This window comes from Manis javanica, chromosome 4 (genome assembly GCF_040802235.1).
Source record: "Manis javanica isolate MJ-LG chromosome 4, MJ_LKY, whole genome shotgun sequence".
Classification (NCBI taxonomy): domain Eukaryota; kingdom Metazoa; phylum Chordata; class Mammalia; order Pholidota; family Manidae; genus Manis; species Manis javanica.
The window spans coordinates 52,612,496-52,633,220 of record NC_133159.1 but is presented as its reverse complement, the minus strand read 5'-3'; the positions used below and the strand labels follow the sequence as shown (position 1 = coordinate 52,633,220).

Here is a 20,725-nt window from a genome sequence, read left to right as displayed (position 1 = left end):
AAGCCAGCAGTTCTCATCTAGTTCAAACCAAAATCTAGTAATGATCTTTGATTCACTTTCTCATACCCTACATCCAATCAAACCAAGCCTTGAATCCATCCACTTTACCCGCTTCTCTCCCTCTGCACATCTGTTCCCTCAACACTAACCAAAACAAACATCATCTCTCCCCTGGCATATGGAAAGAACTTATTAAGGCTTCTTGCTTCCACCTTAGATCCTTCACAATCCATTCCCCACACTACAATTAAAGTAGTCCTTTTAAGATGTAAATCTGATTCACGTCTCTTCCCTTTTAAAGCTGCCCAGCTGTGTCCCAATTCCCATGGCAAGGGTAATACAATCTAAACTGTTTGCCTGGTTCATAAAACTCTACGTGACCTGGCCCTGCCTACTTCTCTTACCTCGTCTCCTACCCCTTTCCTCTTGCCCGCTTGCTCTGTTTCAGCTACAGGGACTTTCTTTCCAATCCTCTAACATACCGTGCTCCTACCCAGTTTAGGGTGTCCAATTTAGGTAACTGTGTAGCAGGTACTCCCTCTGCTAGAATCTCAGTGAACCTGTAAGATACCAATCTCTCCCAATTTTTTACTCCTTTTCTTCTTTCAGTTTCACAGCTCTTGATTTTTTTCAAGATAACACCATCTCCAAGTTATTCTCAACATGGGTCTTGGGCCACTTCTGAATAATGTTATAGTATAGTCATTCCCCAGACCCTAAATTTTGAATTCCTGTCATATTGCTGAATCCTCACATTGCTACATGGTTACCTTTGTGCCTGTCTGATGAGGGACTCTATGTGCAGACAAAGCACCAAAGGGCCAAATTTTACTCCCCAGGACAGGGTTTTCTCCTTGGTCCTTCTGCTGCTCAGTACCAAACGTCGTGCCTAGTTCAGACCATCTGACTGAGAAAACAGGCTCTGCCAACATTTTGGTGTCAGCAGTTTGATGTATTCCTTCCAGGCCAATGCACGCTCACTGTTCTTGCCCGAGGAAGACTCCATCATTGCTTCTGGCTGGTCCCCCTGAGGTTTGGGGATATGGACAAGGTCAGTGCTCTTGCAGCCATATCACATTTGCGCTGCCAGTTGTTCCAGGTCTTTTCATTCTGAGCTTCAACACCTTCAGGCACAGAGACCCCTGATGCAACCTTGTCGCATGTCCTGGGACAGAGCCTTCAATGTGCTCTTTTGATTTCAGTCACTTGGGAACATTTTATTATTTGTCCATTTGTCCACAGAGAAGATCCTTGCTTTGAGGCACAGCTAAGTATTCATTATTGTTCTTTTTTAATATTAAAAAGATAATTTCCAGGATGGTGCAGGGAGGTGAACAACAGTCCATGCTGAAATTACCATTTGAAACCAGAAGCCCAGAAATAGCAAATAATAGCCAACACTGAACTGGGTACTGTTATAAGTGTATTATGTGTATTAAATCATTTAATATTCATAATTCCCCTCTAAGATTGGTACTATTATTACCAGTTTGCATATAAAGCAACTGAGACATAGAGAAGTTAACACTTGGCTTAATCTCACAGCTAGGAAATGGAAGAATTGGGTTTCTTTCACTTGTGAGGCTAGATGGCTTCTGTGTGTGTGTGTGTGTGTGTGTGTGTGTGAGAGAGAGAGAGAGAGAGAGAGAGAGAGACAATGCCACATGCAATACTGCATAAAGCACTCTTCACTTACTTTTAATGTTAATAAGTATAAGTCTGTAGAATAATGTCCAAAACACTTTTTGGATATTATATGGCTAAATCAATATATATTTAATCAATTCATTTTTTTGGACTTTCCATTTTCCATTTTTCATTTTAAGCAATTCTATGATTAACATTCTTATAATCTATCTTCTTTATGCACCTGTTCAGTTATATACTGAAAGATAAATTTCTAGAAATGAAACTGCTGTGTCAAAGGCGTGTGCTTGTTTTAGAACTTTAGTATGTAATACAAATGTTATGCACTTTTCTGTCTACATCCTTCCAGTTTTGTCCTGTCCATGTCTTTCTAAATAATTTAGCCACTCCTACAAGCATATTTAGCATTCTGATCTTTTAGCTCATTTTCTTCTTCTTTTCTTGATTATCTAGCAACCAAATCCCCTTTTCCCTTACCCTCTTTAATTTTATATCTCAGTTCCTGATACACTTTGGTTACCCCCGGCATTTGGATTCATTTTTACTTTTTATTCTGGATGTCACAATCCCTTCCCTTGGGTCGGGCTTTGGGAAATAAGCCCTGTCATATCTCTATGCTTTTGAATGTGCTGTATTCCCCCTGCCTAAACCTCTCACCCATAGGTTACCTTTAGATTCATCCCAGGCATCACCTCCTCCTGGAAATTGGCCTTTATATAATGTGCTGCCCCCACCCCACACACTCCAAGCTTTAGTAAGAGATTTCTCCCTTTATGTTCCCTCAACATCTTGATCTTATCTCTACAATAGCATTTATTACAAGTATTAATTAATACAACAGCTAACAGGCATGGCCCAATAAAATATTGGATTAAATTTAACAGGTGATGGGGTACTAGTGATAGATGGTTTGGTGAAAAAGTGAAGGCCTCTAAAATAGGCCTAACAAAATAAAAGCTATAGGAAAAGAAGTTTCTGCTCAATATGACTCATTTTAAATATGATTCCATCTGATCTTTGCACTCCCCCTTAGCCATAATCTTTGTTTATTGCCTGTGACCTCCCAACTACATCCTCTGGTAGCAGATGCTCCCTATGTGGTCCTATGGGACTGACAGTTAGGCATACTCCCTGCACTGTCTCCTCTTCAGAGGAGAGCTTCTAATCCTAGTGTATAAATCTCATGAGATAAGAGATCACATAATGAGAAGGTGTGTATCACCAGCAATGGAGTACAGGGCTTGGTAAAGAGCATACACTCAGTGGATGCATTTTAAATAAATGCGTAAGTAGCTGTTCTCCCATAGGCTGCTCCAGATCTTGTTGAGTGGTACCCTACAACCCATGTGCAAACAGACAACAAGCACAAGCTTAAATCACCTTCACTTACTGAACATTAACTGGACTCCCTGACTATATATATTCCATCCAGTTGACTAGAATATGCCTAAGTTCTGTTATGGCTTTTAGAAACAGGGTTTCAATTGCCTGGCTATACCTCTGAAATCTATTTCTATAGCCAAGTTAGTTCTTCCAGCTCATATGATACCACACTGACAATGCTAAAAGCAACATCTGTCTTTGAATAATTCCTGAAAGACCTCATTGTGGATGCTCTTTGTAAAAACTAAAAGCTAGGCACAGCTGAGCTTTATCCTATAACAAACGTATCAGGGATAAACATTAGAATCCACAGATAACATAACAGATTGTAGCCTCGTATATATTAGGAGTATAGAGTATCATGGAAATCTACCCTGTGTTGCTTCAGTTCAGTCCTTCATATGTCTCTAGAGATTTCATGCTAGCACTAGATGAATACTACAAATTAGACCTGATTCTGTCTTCATTAGTCCTTGGTTTGGTGCAGTGGAAGCCGAGACCACCAGCTTCTTTTCGTTTGCTCTTACTACCTTATTTGTAAGTGCTGGCACCATATGCTTATGCATTGAAAATAAGTAAACCACAAATAGAAAAAAATGTTGTGATATGCTATAGGTGATAAAATCATGTTTATTCATTCAACAACTATTTACCATATGTCTATTTTATGCCAGGATGGTCAGCTGCTTCTTTTTACATTGACAAGTTGAAGTGGCAGCAATGTTCTCTCCTGAATGTATATACAATGTGGTGAACGTATTATGCTTATCTTCCTGTATTTTTCCAATACTTTCACAAACAGAAGCCACTTAAGTTACCTAATTCTACTTTTCTTTTATACAGGGCCAATTAAGGAAATCTGAGTTGAAGCAAATATTATTTCAACACTAGTTCATTGGCTATTTACTACAGCTGATTCACTATCAAATGAAGGCTGGTGGAAATGCTGAAGAAACTAAATGCTGCAGAACCATATATAAGAATATTGACCTATACCTCATTCAGGTGTTCAAGGCTGAATTGATGCCACTTTATCAGGCTGTCACTCAAAAGGTATGATGGCATCAGTTCTTAACTCTGAACATTTTCTTCTGGAACCTTCTATTCTAAATTGCTTGTATTTTTGTAATCTACAATAGTTTGTGTTCAGTATGTTGACAATACATATTTTCCTTTTCAACAATAAAAATTAAAGAATAGGCAAGTTTATATAGTTGTATTCCATTTTAATTCAACAGTCTAGAAAACATTAAATAATTTTCTACATTCTCCTGAAAACATTTTTAAAAAAGATATTGTAAGTGGAAAAGATATCTACTTCCTTTGCTAAGTTAAATAATGAAAATTCATTTATCATAGAAAATACAAATAGTTTAAATCAATAGTTTTTTTAGTAAATAAATTGACATAGAATTGTATGAAGAAAAACTTACCTGGTAAATTTGTCTGTGTCTTTAAGTAACTGAGAGTCACCTTTTACTGTAAAGAAAAATGTGAAAGACCACTTTTATTCAACATCGTAGTGGAAGTCCTAGCCATGGCAATAAGACAATATAAGGAGATAAAAGGTATTCAGTTGGTAAGGAAGAAATTAAACTGTCACTATTTGTAGATGGCATGATACTATATACACAAAACTTTAAAAATTCCACCAAAAAACTATTAGAACTAATAACTGGATTCAGCAAAGTTACGGGATACAAAATTAATACACAGAAATATGTTGTATTCTTATACACTAACAACAAACTAGCAGAAAGAGAAATCAGGAAAACAATTCCATTTACAATTGCATCAAAAAGAATAAAATACCTAGGAATAAACCTAACCAAGGAGGCAAAAGACCAGTACAATGAAAACTATAAGACACTCTAGAGAGAAATTAAAGAAGACACAAATAAATGGAAATCTATCCCATGCTCACAGATATGAAGAACTAATATTGTCAAAATGGCCATACTGCCCAAAACAATTTACAGATTCAATGCAGTCCTTATCAAAATACCAATAGCATTTTTCAAAGCAATCCTGAGGAAGAAGAACAAAGGTGGAGGGATTATGGCTCCCTGACTTCAAACTCTACTGTAATCAAAAGAGTATGATACTGGCAGAAGAACAGACACAAAGATCAATGGAACCGAATAGTGAGCCCAGATATAGACCCATGCATGTATGGTCAATTAATATGTGATAAAGGAACCATGAATATACAATGGAGGAAAGACAGTCTTTAATAACTGTTGTTGGGAAAACTGGCCAGCTGCATGCAAAAGAATGAAACTTTTTTTTTTTTTACTGTGTAACTCCATACACAAAAGTAAACTTGAAGTAGATTAAAGAAATATAGGACATGAAACCATAAAACTCTTAGAAGAAATTATAGATAAAAATCTCTTGAACATAAACATAAGCAATTTTTTTCTGGACACAACTCCCTAGGCTGAGGAAACAAAATAAAAATTAACAAGTGGGACTACATCAAACTAAAAAGCTTCCATACAGCAAAGGACACCATCAACAAAACAAAAAATATTCCCCCATATTACAGTATGGGAGAATATATTCATAAATGATTTATCTGATAAGGAGATAGCATCCCAAATACATAAAGAACTCATACAAATCAACACCATAAAAACCAATAACCTGATTAAAAAATGGGTGGAGGACCTGAGCAGACATTTTTCCAGAGAATACAGATGGTCAACAGGCATATGAAAAGTGCTCCATATTGTCAATCAGCAGGGAAATGCAAATCAAAACCACAATGAGATATCACCTCACACCAGTTAGAATGGCTACTATTCAAAAAACAAGAAATAACAAAGGTTGGTGAGGATGTGGAGAAATGGGAACTCTCCTACACTGTTGGTGGGAATATAAGCTGGTGCACCACTATGGAAAGTAGTATGGAGGGTCCTCAAAAAGCTAAAAATAGAAATACCATATAACCTGGTAATTCCACTTCTAAGAATTTACTCAAAGAAAACAAAATCCCTGTTCTGAAAAGATATATGCATCTCTATGTTTAATGCCACATTATTTACAATAGCCAAGATATGGAAGCCACCAAAGTGTCCATCTATAGATGAATGGATAAAGAAGAGGTGTTACATATATATACACAATGGAATATTATTCAGCCATAAAAAAGAAAGAAATCCTGCCATTTGTGACAACATGGATGGACCTAGAGAGTATTATGCTAAGTGAAATAAGCCAGGAAAAAGACAAATGCCATATGACTACACTCATTTGTGGGATCTACAAACAAAACAAAACAAAATGAAGAAAAATATGAAAGGATTCTGGTTCACTTGGAAGATTGAATATATGGCTTTATGTGTACTTTTTCCAAAGGCTCAATAAAATAGTAATAAAGGAATAAAAATATGGTATAAAACCTCAAGACATAGAAATAAAGTAATAAAGGAATTAAAATAAGGTATAAAACCACAGAAAAATTTTCAAAAAGAAAGAAGATGTTAAGTGGTAACAGTCTTAGTAGGCTATAGGATTTTTTTTATATCATTAATGTACAATTACTCGAACAACATTATGGTTACTAGACTCCCCCTATTATCAAGTCTGCCCCACATACCCCTTTATAGTCACTGTCGGCTATAGGATTTTGAAGGCCGACTAAATTGTGAGAGATATCCAACAAATCAAGCAGATTTACACTCCAGAACTTGAAAAACAGTTCAGGAGCTGGAGGTACCAGATACCTCTGAAAGATGGGGAGTATAAAACAGATACCAGCAGCAAGTATAACCAGATGTCACCACTGCCCAGGCAGGAGGGGAGATGTTTAATCTCTGTAGAAACTGAGTCAGAGCTACTCAGGACCATATGGTACTATGCACAAAGAAGAACAAGAGTGTGGCAAGGGACTGAAATCAGTGAATAAATCAATAAAAGTTCAGTCTGTATATAAATATTTCCAATCTCTTTAATGATTAATTACCATTCTTTATATGTCCATCAATGGATAAAGATAACTTACACATTTGAGTAAAGTCAGTAACATGAGAAACACCAACCAAAAAAAATAAACAGGGGGAAAAAATAGAAAGATACTTTAATGGAAATCATCCAGAATATACAACAAAAAACAAAGAAATGGATAATAGAGAAAAGAATTTTGTAAAAATTAGAGGATCAGATTAGTAGAGCCCACATATTTAGATAATTAAAATAACTGAGTAAGTTCCATCCAAAAGCAACAGGATACACATTCTTCTCAAGTGCACACGGAACATTTTCAAGAACAGATCATATACTAGGCCACAAAAAGAGCCTCAGTAAATTGAAAAAGACTGAAATTGTACCAACCAGCTTATCAGACCACAAAGGTATAAAACTAGAAATAAATTACACAAAGAAAATGAAAAATCCCACAAACACATGGAGGCTTAATAACATGCTGCTAAATAATCAATGAATAAAACAGGGATCAAGCAATACATGGAGACAAGTGACAACAATAATTCAACACTACAAAATCGGTGGGATGCAGCAAAGGTCATGCTAAGAGTAGTACATTGCAATACAGGCCTACCTGAGGAAAAGAGACCAATCCCATATGAACAGTCTAATCTCACAATTAGTGAAACTAGGAAAAGAAGAACAAATGAGGCCCAAAGTCAGTAGAAGGAGGGACATAATAAATATTAGAGCAGAAATAAAATCGAGAAGAATAAAACAATAGAAAGAATCAATGAAAGCAGAAGCTGGTTCTTTGAGAAAATAAAGAAAATAGATAAACCCCTAGCAGGACTTGTCAAAAACAAAAAGAGAGTCTACACACATTAACAGAATCAGAAATGAAAAAGGAAAAATCACTATGGACAAAATAAAAAGAATTATGAGAGAATACTATGAAAAATTATATGCTAACAAACTAGATAATCCAGAAGAAATGTACTTTCTAGAAAAATACAACCTTTCAAGCCTGACCCAGAAAGAAACAGAAAATATGAATAGACAAATTACCAGCAAGGAAATTGAATTGGTAATCAAAACACTGCCTAAGAACATAAGGCCTGTACCAGATGGTTTCACTGCTGAATTTTATGAAACATTTAGTGAAAACTGAATACCCATCCTCCTTAAAGTTTTCCAAAAATAGAAGAGGGAATACTCCCAAAATCATTCTATGAGGCCAGCATCACTCTAATACCAAAACCAGGCAAAGACACCACAAAAAAAGAAAATTACAAACCAATATCTCTGATGAACACAGAAGCAAAAATACTCAAAAAAATATTAGCAAACTGAATTCAAAAATACATCAAAAAGATCATCCATCGTGATCAAGTAAGATTTATTCTAGGGAGGCATGGATGGTACAACATTTGAAAATCCATCAACATCATCCACCACATCAAAAAAAGAAGGACAAAAACCACATGATCATTTCCATAGATGCTGAAAAAGCATTTGACAAAATTCAATACCCATTCATGATAAAAACTCTCAACAAAATGGGTATAGAGGGCAAATACCTCAACATAATAAAGGCCATATATGATAAACCCACAGTCAACATCATACTGAACAGCGAGAACCTGAAAACTTTTCCTTTCAGATTGGGAACAAGACAAGGATGCCCACTCTCTCCACTTGCATTCAACATAGTTCTGGAGGTCTGAGCCACAGCAAACAGACAACACAAAGAAATAAAAGCATCCAGATTGGCAAGGAAGAAGTTAAACTGTCTCTGATTGCAGATGACATGATATTGTACAGAAGCTTTTTAACATGATGTAGTTCCACTTGATCATTTTTTAATTTTTTCCCTTGCCTGAGGAGATGCATTCAGGAGAAAGTTGCTCATGTTATATTCAGATGACATGACATAAAAAACCCTAAAGAATCCACTCCAAAATTACTAGATCTAATATCTAAATTCAGCAAAGTTGCAGGACACAAAATTAATACACAGAAATCTGTTGCATTCCTATATACTAATGATGAACTAGCAGAAAGAGAAATCAGGAAAACAATTCCATTCACAATTGCATCAAAAAGAATAAAATACCTAGGAATAAACCTAATGAAGGAAGTGAAAGACCTACACTATGGAAACTACAAGAGACTCATGAGAGAAATTAAAGAAGAAACCAATAAATGGAAACACATCCCATGCTCATGGATAGGAAGAATTAATATTGTCTGTCAAAGTGGCCATCCTGCCTAAAGCAATCTACAGATTAAATGCAATCCCTATCAAAATAACAATAGCATTCTTCAATGAACTAGAGCAAATAGTTCTGAAATTCATATGGAACCACAAAAGACCCCAAAGAGCCAAAGCAATCCTAAGAAGGAAGAGTAATGTGGGGGGAATTATGCTTCCTGACTTGAAGCTCTACTACAAAGCCACAGTAATCAAGACAATTTGGTTCTGGCACAAGAACAGACCCATAGACAGTGGAACAGACTAGACAGCCTTGATATAAACCCAACCATATATGGTCAATTAATATATGATACAGGAGCCATGAACATACAATGGGGAAACGACAGCCTCTTCAAGAACTGGTGTTGGCAAAACTAGACACCTACATATAAGAGAATGAACCTGGATTACTGTTTAACCCCATACATGAAAGTAAACTCGAAATGGATCAAAGACCTGAATGTAAGTCATGAAACCATAAAATTCTTAGAAGACAACATAAGCAAAAATCTCTTGAATATAAACATGAGCAACTTTTTCCTGAATGCATCTCCTCAGGCAAGGGAAACAAAATAAAAAATGAACAAGTGGGACTACATCATGTTAAAAAGCTTCTGTACAGCAAAGGACACCATCAGCAGAACAAAAAAGTATTGTACAGTATAGGAGAATATATTTGTAAATGACATATCCAACAAAGGGTTAACATCCAAAATATATAAAGAATTCACACGCCTCAACACCCAAAAAGCAAATAACCCTATTAAAAACTGGGTGGAGGATATGAACAGACACTTCTACAAAGAAGAAATTCAGATGGCCAACAGGCACATGAAAAGATGCTACACCTCACTAATTATCAGGGAAATGCAAATTAAAACCACAATGAGATATCACCTCACACCAGTTAGGATGGCCAGCAGAGAAAAGACTAGGAACAACAAATGCTGGTGAGGATATGGAGAAAGGGGAATCCTCCTACACTGCTGGTGGGAATGTAAAGTAGTTCAACCATGTGGAAAGCAATATGGAGGTCCCTCAAAAAACTAAAAATAGAAATACGTTTGACCCAGTAATTCCACTCCTAGGGATTTACCCAAAGAAAACAACTCAGATTCAAAAAGACATATGCATCCCCATGTTTATTGCAGCACTATTTACAATAGCCAAGATATGGAAGCAACCTAAGTGTCCATCAGTAGATGAATGGATAAAGAAGATGTGGTACATATACACAGTGGAATACTATTTAACCATAAGAAACAAACAAATCCTACCACTTGCAACAATGTGGATGGAGCTAGAGAGTATTATGCTTAGTGAAATAAGTCAGGCAGAGAAAGACAAATACCAAATGATTTCCCTCATTTGTGGAGTATAACAACGAAGCAGAACTGAAGGAAGAAAATAGCAGCTGACTCACAGACTCCAAGAAGGGACTAGTGGGTACCAAAGGGGAGGGGTGGGGGAGGGGGTGGGGAGGGATAAGGGGATTGTGGAGTACCATGATTTGTGCACATGGTGTGTGTGGGGTCACAGGGAAGACAGTGTAGCTCAGAGAAGACAAATAGAGACTCTGTGGCATTTTACTACACTGATGGACAGTGACTGCAATGGGGGTATGGGGGGGACTCGATAATAAGGGTGAATGTAATAGTCACATTGTTTTTCTTGTGAAACCTTCATAAGAGTGTATATCAATGATACCTTAATAAAAAAAAAACCCTATACTTGGAAAAAAAATTGTCTGGGTAATTAAAAGTGAGAACAGGGAAGATGGAGGGGAAAGAAATTATAAAAGAAATCATATAAGAAAAATTTCCAAAACTAAAAGATTAGAGTTTGAGATTTAAACAGCCTATCAAATGACCTACATGATGAATGAGGAAGAAAAAAAAGAACAACATAAAATTACACCAAGAAACATTATCAACAAATTTCAGATCACTGGGAATAAAGAATAGATTTTAAAAGCTTCCAAAAGGAAAATATATCACATATGAAGAACTGGACATCTGAATGAAATCACACTTCTCAGGAGCAATACTAGAAACTAAAAGGTAATAGGGTCTTCAGAATTCTGAAAGAAAATTATTTCCAAACTAAAATTTAGTTAAACTGTGAACATAATCGTGAACCAAACTGTGAGAGTGCAATAAAAACATTTTTAGGTATGCAAAGTAGTAAATGATTTAACTCTCATGTACTAGGAAGCTTCTAGAAGATGTGCTCCAGTGAAATGAAGGATTCAACCAACCAAGAGGAAAATGAGAGATTAAGGAGGAGCTCCAATTCAAGAAGCAGACAAAAGAGTCACCCCAGGATACCTAAGAGAACAGCCCATTCAGAACCAAAGGAGGAGGGTGGACTGCCACAGGACAGACGTCTCCAAGGAGGGAAATACAACTGACTGAATACCTGGGAGGTGTTTGACAGCTTCATCAGAAAGTTTAAAGCTATGAACATATATTTCTTTGATAGAAAATACTTAAGATTTTTAGTTAAAACAAGTAACTTAGAGACTTTGCTAAAAATTACTGGACTACAAGGAGCAATGAAATACAAACAGGAAAAAAGAGGTTTGTACCTTCAGCCTGCATGGACTTTGCTACTAGGAATTGCAACTATAGCAGCATTTGCTTCTAGGAAAAATCAGTTAGGCACTTGACTATAAAATTTATTGTCTAAACCAGAACACAAAGTGAAGGGGGCACTAGAATGAACTACACCAGTGTTGGCAGCCGCACTCAGAAAATAGTGCCCAATGCAGGGCAGCCGGAAGGCCCCGAACTTCCTAATGACAAATCATCCCACACCACTAAACTACATGCTAATTGCGCCTTGGCATAAGGACCAATGAGACCCACCAAATGGTTATGCTAATAAGGCATATGGAGCCGCACCAACCAGGTCAGAGCATGAGAACTATATAAGCAAGCCTCTCCTTCCCCTCTGGGTCCTGCCCAACTCATTTGTTTCACAAAGAGCTGAAGAATAAAGCTTTCTGCAGAAGAATCCTGCTGTTGTTGCGTGCTGTTCTTGCCAGCGAGGACGGGGCACGCGACAAGTGGTGCCGAAACCCGGGAACCAGAACATCACCGGCACAGGGAGGACCCTTCAGACATCTGGAGAGGATTCAGAACTGCAGGTCAGAAGAAAGCCCGGAGGGGTAAGTTCCGAGAGGCCCCTGCTTTTTAGGATGATGGTTGATGGTTCTCTGTAAATAAGGAGGCACCATGGGGAATGCACCGTCATTAGTCACGGCGCTGCAGACAGCTCTCAAAGAGCGAAACTTGAAGGTCTCCAGCAAAGTCTTAGGATCTTTTGTGAAGGAGATAGACCGTGTGGCCCCCTGGTTCATTTGTTCAGGGTCCCTCTCAATCCCGAGCTGGGACAAACTGGGGAAAGATCTTGATAGAGAGGAGGAGGAGGGTAGCCTGAGGGGAGGCACCAGGCCCCTCTGGAAACTGATTAGAGCTTGTCTGCAAGATGAGAGATGTGAAAAGGTAATAAAAGAAGGTCAGAGAGCATTGACAGATATCCAAGAGAGCATGTCAGAAACGGAACGGGAAACAGAGAGCGCGCGCGGCCGAAAAAAGGCCACAAAAACGAAGGTAAAGAAACCTCAGAGTGAGGGAGAAAGCCCGCCTAGGGCAAAAGCGAAAGAGCCCCGAGAAGCGAGTGACGATCGCCTCGGAGAAAATAGTAAATACCCCTGGAAAGAGTTGAGGGACCTCCAACTCTCCAATAGGGAATCTGAGGAGGAATTAACGTCCGCAGAGGAAGGGGAAGAGAATAAAACCGCAGAGTGCAGAAGTAAGGGAACCAGCAAAGTTGAAAAGCGGACCAAGGAAAAAATGAAAGTAGGGTGTCCCCCGACGCCCGTTGCCCCGCCACCTTACGTGAGTGGCGCACTCTCCTTTTGCCACCCAGATACTCTTCAGGTAATTAGACAAATGCTTCCTGTATTTGAGGATAATGGCGTACGCTCTCACCAGCCCCTGAGCCATAAACAAGTTAAGGAGTTAGCAGAATCCGTTCGGGCTTATGGAGTCAGTGCTAACTATACCATAGCACAAGTTGAGAGATTAACAGAGACAGCCATGACACCCGCAGACTGGCAATATGTAACTAAGGCATGCCTTTCTAGTATGGGGCAATACATAGAATGGAAGGCATTGTGGCATGATATCAGCATGACCCAGGCACGCGCAAACGCGGCCGAAGGACAGCCTGCGTGGTCATATGATATGCTGACGGGCCAAGGACAGTGGGTAGCCAACCAGACCGCCTTCCCCTTACAGGTATACGCACAAATAAACACGTGCACCGCCAAGGCATGGAAAGCCCTCACCAACAAAGGAGAAGTATCAGGCAATTTGACAAAAATTATTCAGGGGCTGAGCGAGCCATTTTCTGACTTTGTCGCTCGTATGATGGAGGCCGCAGGCAGAATATTTGGAGATCAGGAACAAGCAATGCCCCTAGTGGAGCAATTAGTATTTGAACACTGTACCAAGGAATGCAGACAGGCGATAACACCCTGGAAACAAAAAGGGATACATGCCTGGTTGAAAGCCTGTAGAGAAATAGGAGGGCCACTCACCAATGCGGGCCTAGCCGCGGCCATATTACAGAGCCACAAACAAGCCAGGATCACTAACAGAAGTATCAAATGCTTTCAATGCGGGAAATTAGGACATATAAAGACAGAGTGTAGGAGCCCAGCTTCAGAACAAACAACCCAAAAGACCCCTGGGTTGTGCCCTAAGTGTAAGAAAGGCAGGCATTGGGCCAATGAGTGCCGGTCTATTAAAGATATAGAAGGGAAACCCTTAGAACTGCCAAAAAACGCCCAGAGGGGCCCCTGTCACCAGGGCCCGCAAATATATGGGGCAACCAGCACGCAAGTGTCATTCGGGAACAACCAGGCCCCCCAAGGAGAGCCACTTCAGGTTCCGCGGGATTGGACATCCGTGCCACCACCAGAATAGTGTTGACTCCACAGATGGGAGTTCAGCCTATCCCTTCAGACTTTAAAGGCCCCCTACCACCAAATACCATTGGGTTACTCCTAGGGCGCTCTTCTGCTGCATTGAAAGGCCTGGTAGTTCATCCCGGAGTCATAGATCAAGATTATGAAGGACAGGTAAAAATCATGTGTTCGGCCCCTAGAGGAATCTACCCTATATCTCCGGGAGACCGCATAGCCCAGCTCTTAGTTTTACCTAGTCTCCACGCCAATTATCCTGCTACCAACACGGAGAGGGGAGAAAGGAGCTTCGGCTCCTCTGACTGGGATTCAGCCTTCATAGTATTAGATTTAGCAGACAGACCAAAATTAACTCTTCAAATAGAGGGAAAGAGCTTTGAGGGAATCCTAGACACTGGAGCAGATAAAAGTATTATCTCTGCAACCTGGTGGCCCTCCAAGTGGCCTGTGACCCAATCCTCACATTCATTACAAGGTTTAGGATATGAGTCAAGCCCTTCAATTAGTGCCAAACCATTGAAATGGCGAGCCCCTGAAGGACAAGAGGGTACAGTCACCCCTTATGTACTCCCTCTACCGGTCAATTTATGGGGGAGGGATGTCATGAGAGACTTAGGCCTCAAACTCATTAATGAATACTCCACCCCCGCCCAAGGCATGATGATGGACATGGGATACATCCCTGGCAAGGGGCTGGGGAAACACCAACAGGGACACATAGAGCCCATCCTGCCCAAAGTAAAGAATGACCGTCACGGCCTGGGTTTTTCATAGGGGCCATTGAAGATGCCATGCCCAAACCTTGGCTCACAGAGGAGGCCGTATGGGTTCCTCAGTGGCCCCTATCCTCTGAAAAATTAGAAGCAGCTCATTGCTTAGTGCAAGAGCAGCTCCAAGTGGGACACCTAGAACCCTCTGTGTCCCCATGGAACACACCCATATTTGTAATCAGGAAAAAGTCAGGATCATGGAGGTTGCTTCATGATCTGAGAGCAGTAAATGCTCAAATGAGAATGCTTGGACCCGTACAATGGGGACTGCCACTCCTCTCTGCCTTACCCAAAGAATGGAAAGTGCTCATAATAGATATTAAAGATTGTTTCTTTTCTATACCTCTAAGCTCCAAGGACAGGGAAAGATTTGCTTTTACTTTGCCAGCTATTAACCATGAACAACCCGATGCCAGATTTCAGTGGAAGGTCCTCCCTCAAGGAATGGCAAATAGCCCCACCATATGTCAACTGTACGTTCAGCGAGCGCTAGACCCAATTCGTAAGACCTATCCCACGCTAAAGATCATCCATTACATGGATGACATCCTTCTTTGCTCCCCACAACCAGCGGAAATAGAAGAAGCATATATAGATCTCACTAGATCCCTAGAAAATTGGAGACTGAATATAGCAAGCGAGAAGGTCCAAAAATCTAGTGTTAGCAAATTCCTAGGAGCAACCATTTACACAGATGTAATTTGCCCCCAAAAGCTTGAGATAAGACATAATCAATTGCGAAATTTGAATGACTTCCAAAAACTCCTAGGAGATATTAATTGGTTGCGCCCATACTTAAAGATACCCACCACTGAATTGACTCCACTATTTAAAACCCTAGAAGGAGACCCACAACTAACGTCACCGTGCTCCCTCACACCTGAGGCATTACAAGCCATTCGCAAAGTAGAACAGGCTTTGATGACAGCACAATTAAATAGAGTGCAATCGAATGAACCCTTTGAGTTGTGTGTGCTTCCCACCCCAGAGCTGCCAACAGCAGTTTTATGGCAGCACGGCCCACTGATCTGGATCCATCCCCAAGCCTCTCAGGCTAGGACAATAGAGTACTATCCAGCAGCCGTGGCCAAACTTGCTTTGAGAGGAGTAAAAACCTCCATGACACATTTCGGAGAGGCTCCAGCTAAAATTATAACCCCTTACAGCGTAGAACAGATACAAGTATTATGTGCTATGAACGATGATTGGGCCATACTTGCTTACAGTTTCTCAGGAACCTTTGATAATCATTTCCCTAAACATCCCCTCATCAACTTCGCCAAAAATCATCTCCTAGTATTTCCTCGGGTCACTAGCCTAACCCCGCTGCCTCATGGAAAAACAGTTTACACGGACGGGTCTAAGACAGGCACAGGTGCCTATGTCCATGATGGCAAAGTTGTGACAAAAGGCTACACGCCTGACACTCCACAAATAGTGGAATGTCGCATAGTCTTAGAGGTCCTACAAATCTTTCCTGAACCTTTAAATATTGTGTCTGACTCCTGTTATGTAGTTAATGCAGTCAAATCTCTAGAAGTGGCCAGGCTAATCAAAGCGTCCAGCCCAGTAGCCACTTTGTTCAAACAGATACAATCAGCACTACTTCATAGGCAATCTCCTTTGTATATAACTCATATCAGAGCACATTCAGGCCTTCCCGGGCCTATGACCCAAGGAAACCACCTGGCAGACCTCGCAACCAGAAATATAGCTTTTCCCCTGCTAGACCCTATCACCACAGCTTCAAAATTCCATACACAATTTCATGTCACTGCCGAAACACTGCGCAAGCGGTTTAGCATAACCAGGGCCGAAGCTAGGAACATTGTCCTTAGCTGCCAACATTGCTGCAGCTTCCTTCCCACACCTCATGTTGGGATCAACCCCAGAGGTATTAGGCCTTTACAAGTTTGGCAAATGGATGTGATGCATATTTCGTCTTTTGGGAAACTGAAATATGTACATGTATCCGTGGATACTTGTTCAGGAGTCATCTTTGCCTCCCCATTGTCAGGAGAGAAAGCTTCCCATGTCATCCAGCACTGCCTTGAAGCTTGGAGCGCATGGGGGTTACCACAGATTCTGAAAACAGACAATGGCCCAGCCTATACCTCTACAAAATTTGCTCAATTTTGTCATCACATGGGGATAAAACATATCACTGGCCTTCCCTACAACCCACAGGGTCAAGAGATTGTGGAACGCGCGAACCGCACGCTCAAATCCTATTTACTTAAACAAAAAGGGGGAATTGAAGATATACCCCCCACACCAAAAACTGCCATAGCCCTAGCACTTTTCACTATAAATTTTTTGAATCTGGATGCTCAAGGCCATACAGCAGCGGATCGCCATAATCAGTGGCCAAAAGACCCACAAGAACTAGTAAAATGGAAGGACGTGTTATCTAACCAATGGAAGGGCCCGGATCCAATCATAATCAGATCCAGGGGAGCTGTGTGTGTTTTCCCCCAGGGTGAAGAAAATCCCTTCTGGATCCCGGAGCGCCTAACGAGGAAAGTCCTAAACAAAGGAGATGACTTCGCTGTACCTCCTGACCCTGCTCCTGACACTGGAGACCCCGACTCAGGGAGTATTGAGATGGGGAATCCTGTCTGCCTTTCCTAAGCCTATGCCTGTCCGTTTCAATGCAGCCGTTTTTCCCCGCTTTTTCACCACCAACTCTAGTATGAACTTGCCCTACCTAGAAAAGGACACCCTAACAGCCCCGTTGGGGGAAAACCGATCCTTCGTAACTAATGGGTCATTATGCTTCACCACTCAGAATCTAGCTGGCTGTATCTCCCTGAAACGGAGGAAATACGGATGGTTCAGTGACATAATTCTAGAGGCCAGTGGCCTCCCCATTATGTCAGCTAAATTTGAAGGGCCTAATAAGGAAGGGAGCCCGCCCTATAAGAACATGACTATCCACCAGATGGTTCTCTGGATCAATGGCACATTTGTACACTCTCCCAGGAACAATTCCACCGACAGGCCTCGTCAACCCAAATATGCCTCCCATTGTGTGGGCGACTATGAGGGAGAGCTGTGGCCCTGGACTGACTGTCAGTCAACTGTAGTAACGTGGGCAACTGAGAGGCAGGAGTTTACCATCTCCCCAGATATGGAGGGACGGCCAGCCAATGAGGCTTGGTGGCCAGTAAAGGTGCTCGAAGGCGAGTTTCGTCAGCAGCTGAGCATGAACCCCTTCCATAAATGGATGCTGTGTGGAGTCAATGGCTCGTGTACTGACCTCTCCCCCTTTTCCGCCCTCCAGGGTGGGGGAATCGGTGTAAAAAATATCACCTTTTGGTGCGAGAATAACCACATGCGCGCACACTGGAACATGATCATGACCCATAACAACAAGAACTACACGTGTTCAGCAAAATCAAGTCCAGAGTCACCTAATTCCCTTTTTCCACCTTCTCCAGTATGCGTATACCCCCCATTTCTGTTTATCTTATCCAATAGTAGCTTTGACTCCTGCTCCAATGAAACCTGCTTTCTGTCTCAGTGTTGGGATGCGCGTAACTTTACCAATGCTTTGGTAGTCCGCATCCCCCGTTGGGTCCCTGTTCCCGTAGACGCCCCTAACACCATGACTCTGTTTCGAGAAAGGCGCGATTTCGGTGTTACAGCCGCCATAGTGCTCCTGATCTCCGCGACCGCGGTCGCAGCCACCGCCGCTGGTATAGCTTTAGACACCTCCATCAAATCGGCTACAGAGCTCAATAACCTTGCAGCCTCAGTAGCTTCTGCCCTGGACCAACAGTCCACACTTGATGGCAAACTGAAAGGAGGAATAATGATCCTCAATCAACGCATAGATCTCGTAGAGGAACAAATAGAGGTGCTCTGGCAAATGGCCCAATTGGGATGTGAGCGGAAATATCGTGCCCTCTGCATCACTAGCATTCAATATAAAAATTTTACACGGGCAGCTAATCTGTCACGAGACCTGTCCCAGTATCTTTCAGGAAACTGGTCCCAAGACTTCGATGGGACACTAGAAGAGCTGTGGCGAGAAATTATCCACATCAACTCCACCCGTCTAGATATCTCCGTAGCGGAAGGACTCTCTTCCTGGTTCCTCAGAGCTCTCTCCCACGTCAAGGAGTGGGCGGGCATGGCTGGGATGGGCGTGTTCCTGCTTGGAGGTCTCATGCTCTTACTCTGGTTGTTATGCAGACTCCGCAACCAACATAAGCAGGACAAGGTGATCCTTGCTCAAGCCCTAATGGCAATAGACGTTGGCGCCTCTCCCCAAGTGTGGCTCAACATGCTTAAGAAGGAAGCTCGGCTTTAGCTTGAGGTAGCTCTTGCACCCTGAGCCCATGTGGCACTGCACCAGGCCCGAGTACCTCAATGCTTAATCACAGCTTTCTTTAAGAAGCTCATGGTGCAAGAGGGTTGAGAAAAAGGGTCCAAACCCTTTGTACCAAGCGGTCCCAACGCCAGCCAGAAGATGCGAGGCAAAGCACTGCAAGAGGTCTTGGACCCCTCTGAGAGGCATGCCTGACTGCATAGGGGTAGATGCCCAGAACCCCTCTCCAAAAAGGGGGCATCAGGAAGTATGATGGAGGTCAGGCCTCTGTCTCCGCCTCTGCTGGCAAGTTCCGCCTTGAGCTTCTGTTAGACAAAAAAGGGGGAGATGTTGGCAGCCGCGCTCAGAAAATAGTGCCCAATGCAGGGCAGCCGGAAGGCCCCGAACTTCCTAATGACAAATCATCCCACACCACTAAACTACATGCTAATTGCGCCTTGGCATAAGGACCAATGAGACCCACCAAATGGTTATGCTAATAAGGCATATGGAGCCGCACCAACCAGGTCAGAGCATGAGAACTATATAAGCAAGCCTCTCCTTCCCCTCTGGGTCCTGCCCAACTCATTTGTTTCACAAAGAGCTGAAGAATAAAGCTTTCTGCAGAAGAATCCTGCTGTTGTTGCGTGCTGTTCTTGCCGGCGAGGACGGGGCACGCGACACACCAGGACTATACCTGATGTATATGAGTCTGATGTATATGAGTACCCTAACTTTAAGTAAAGGACAGGCCCAAAAAGAGACTTTTAGGATAAGGGAAGGTCATTGGAACCACAACCAACTGGGTTTGAGCTCAGAGCTTGGTGTGTTCTTGTCAGTACACCAAGGCAAAGGCCTAGCTGCTCGCTAGGCGAGCAACATGTTAGGAAAAGTCTGGGGAATGAGAAGCATCTGCATGTCTGCATACCAAATACCAAGTTTAGGCTTAGGATAACAAAAATTAATTCCAGACCACTGATTATGAGAGAACCCCCCCCCCCGCCCCCCCGTACATTTAAGGTATGCTCTGGCACAAAGCAGGGCCAAGCCTGCATATTCTGGGTTTTAGTGGCTATGACCTAATAAGCCTGGGGAAGGTATGATTGACTTAGAACTTCAACATTAATTAGCCCTACTTTAGTTTCTGGAGCAACAGAGAAGACATTTCCCTTTTCTACAGGAAAACTTCAAATTTTTGAGAACAGCTTTAACAACTGTCTTTTATTTTTTCTTCCACTAGCTAAACATACACACTTTCTTCAGCCACAGGAAATGCAATATTCCAAACTGAGCATGCTACTATTCCAGACACAGGCCTACCAAACCAGAGTAGAGCTAAATTGTCATATAACACATGCTTAGTAGAGGGGCACTTCCTATTATTGGTTCATATTAAGTTTGTGATCAAATATCTCCCCCTAAATTTTTGCATGCAA

General features: G+C 41.5%; 1 protein-coding gene across 1 annotated transcript in view; it reads right to left on the bottom strand.

The window, feature by feature from the left end:
- The window catches only part of UBE2U (ubiquitin conjugating enzyme E2 U), a 53,427-nt gene that overhangs the window by 15,597 nt on the left and 17,105 nt on the right, over window positions 1–20,725 (bottom strand).